The sequence below is a fragment of the Lolium perenne genome, chromosome 1, assembly GCF_019359855.2.
Source record: "Lolium perenne isolate Kyuss_39 chromosome 1, Kyuss_2.0, whole genome shotgun sequence".
Taxonomy (NCBI): Eukaryota; Viridiplantae; Streptophyta; class Magnoliopsida; order Poales; family Poaceae; genus Lolium; species Lolium perenne.
In genome coordinates this window covers 130,062,442-130,065,104 of record NC_067244.2, presented here as the reverse complement: position 1 = coordinate 130,065,104, position 2,663 = coordinate 130,062,442, and the positions used below count along the sequence as shown (strand labels likewise).

General features: G+C 40.0%; 1 long non-coding RNA gene across 2 annotated transcripts; it reads right to left on the bottom strand.

The window, feature by feature from the left end:
* Positions 1-2,163, bottom strand: LOC127302051 (uncharacterized). 2 transcript variants are annotated; one of them, XR_007852601.1, is made up of 3 exons: positions 1,367-2,163; positions 876-1,062; positions 1-787 (listed from the first exon to the last, which is right to left on the bottom strand). It is a non-coding gene; the product is annotated as an uncharacterized lncRNA (long non-coding RNA). The 2 variants fall into 2 exon arrangements; XR_007852600.1 differs by having other exon boundaries at positions 876-2,163.
* Positions 2,164-2,663: the final 500 nt, after the last annotated feature.

Here is a 2,663-nt window from a genome sequence, read left to right as displayed (position 1 = left end):
AGTAGAACACTATGGCAGTTTCGGCATTTACCCAAACGAATCGAACTATGTATGTGGTTGAGTGATCTCTCCAGACACCAGACTTCTTTGAAGGAGGAAAAAGTTTGAGGGGAAAGATACAGTTTGCATACCAATGAATTCAGGAAAGAGATCACCAACAGGAGGACCACCGCAACATGAAACCCAGCATGAACTACCCCTTCACAGAACCCACCGCGTCCACTTCCTTGCCAATCAACGGAACACAATTTAGAAACTTATCAACGGAACACAATTTAGAAACTTGTAAATTTAATACTGAAGAAGTAGTAGTTGCAATCGTTATGCTCTTTAAAAGCTGAGCAAAAAAGAATCATCAAAATTGCAGAAATTCATAAATTGGAAAACTGAAGAGAGAATCATATGCCGACATGACCTGATCTTTTTTCTTGCTTTTAAGGTCCTGATATAAGGACAGCATATCATTGTAGGCGATGCAAAATTGCAAGAAAGTACAAAGTTAGGAATAACAAAGTATTTTTTCAGATAGTGATTTGCACCAACAACCCAAACCGTACTCTGTAGCCCTCTATGTAGAACATCACTAATACCTTGCAATACCTAGAGGGAGCATGCTTGTGTTTACCGCTTAACAAATGTGTACACTATCATTACGCATGCAGGTTCATAACGGCCTGCTGAAGCATTGCTACCTATACCAAACATCTTTTAAGTGAATATGCCTCCGTGTCTCTCGATTCGTCTTTGAAATGACATCCATTAACAATTACCACCAGTCCAGCCACATCTGAAATTGATAGAAAAGAAGAGAATTAAGCGGACATAAAATGCAGACAGTTTAATATGAAAAGTACAGGCTTGTAATCACTGGGAACCTGATAGAACGGTGTTATTCTCTCTGCACGGCTGCAGTACATGAAATGATTTCAACAAAATAAAGTTTGAAGGCTCTGGAATAGCTTCGATGACCTTTGTGCGTCGACCAATCTCGATCCGATAAGGATGATCTGGTGTCTTGTATTATATTTGATTGGATGGCATGCAACCTTCCACTGTGCTGCCCTGAAACATCAGTTAAGCCTATTGTATATTTCACGCGGGAAACAAATAATTTTGTTAGCAAGTAACTATATAACAGATGGGAATCTAGCATTGATTGGTTGCACTGCAGAAAATCAGCGAGTTAAAATATAAGTGCAGTAAGCCAATAAGAACGTGTGTTTGTCGTAAAAAAAACATATGTGTTTACTTACTGTCCTTTGATAGTAGAGTGGGCATTCATAGCTAGTATTATCAATTCCGTGAGCTAATTGTGTATTTATAAGTGATAATAGGTAAATGAATTTGCTGAACATTTAGAAGGTACCTCCTGGTAATAATAGTGAAGTCGACTCGAACAAATTTTTCCATGTTGCTTGATCCCTATACCCTGCAAAATATTATTTTAGTATTGATTGATATGCTTGGTGGTAAAAATTCAGTTCAAAAAATGCAGAAATCAAATGTAAATTGATCTCTTAGAATGGATCCTCAGACCGCAACAACCTAGGCAAGCACCTGGCCGAACAAAAAGGAATCAGTAAGATGGAGGTGATAGAAAAACCTAGAATCACGAATAGATCAGAAAAAAAGGAATTAGTAAGAACGAAGGGAAGGAAGTCCCATGAGCGATGCGTCGCTCGTCATGACCCGGCCGGAGCATGGTGTGGCATCGCGACGCATCAGGCCGTGGTGTGTGCATAGAAAGTGATATTTTTTGAAGAGTATTTATGTACCATTTACATGAGGTGTGACACCAAGCACAAAGTCAATTTTGAAAGTATCTTACTCGGTTACATATATGTATAACAAAAAGATCAAGGAAGTAATTAACCATCTAAGAAATAGAAGGAGGCCGAGGAGAACAGTTTCGGCATCCTCTTTTCTTATTGATTCAAAAGAGGATAAAAGAAATTGAAGCATCTGTCCAGTTCACATATAACAAATCCTTGGATGATTTTTTCTTCTCATGAGTTGCACTGCTGAAAAAGTGTATACATTGAGTTAGTATCGCTTGTATGTAGATGTCCTGAAAGTATACCTTTTTTAGTTACTGCAGTAGTAGGTCATGAGTTTCTCCATTTCTTGTTGTCACTTTCTAAGATTGTTTCCTGTGGGCCGCAGGTCACACCAACCTAGCCTGGTCGTATCATTGCAATCACTCTTCCGGCTGAGCTGAGCTAGTTGTGATGATCTCCACCTCTCCTGATCGTTCACCTTGGCACATGGTTCGCCCTCAGGAGTTTCTGCATGCACAATTCCGGGGAGGACAGCAATACTGTCAACACCAGTCTGGAGAGTGCATGCTATGGTAGATACGCTGGCGATGAGGGCGTCCAGCGGAGCAGCACGTGCTGTTGTACCGGGTCAGCATTAGGTACGTGTTACATTTCATATACATAGCTATTTTCTGAAGTAACTGAATCCAGTTGATACTGTAACCAAGTGTGTAAACATACCTGGGACCACAAATTGGATAGTGATAGCCGAACCATCATGTACTAAAATCAAATCTCCAGATGCCATGTCACTTCCATAACCAAGTGTGTAAGGACCATAAGGAATACAAATGAGCAGTGATGTATAAGAGATAGCTATGGGTCATCCTACATACTGCACCCAAG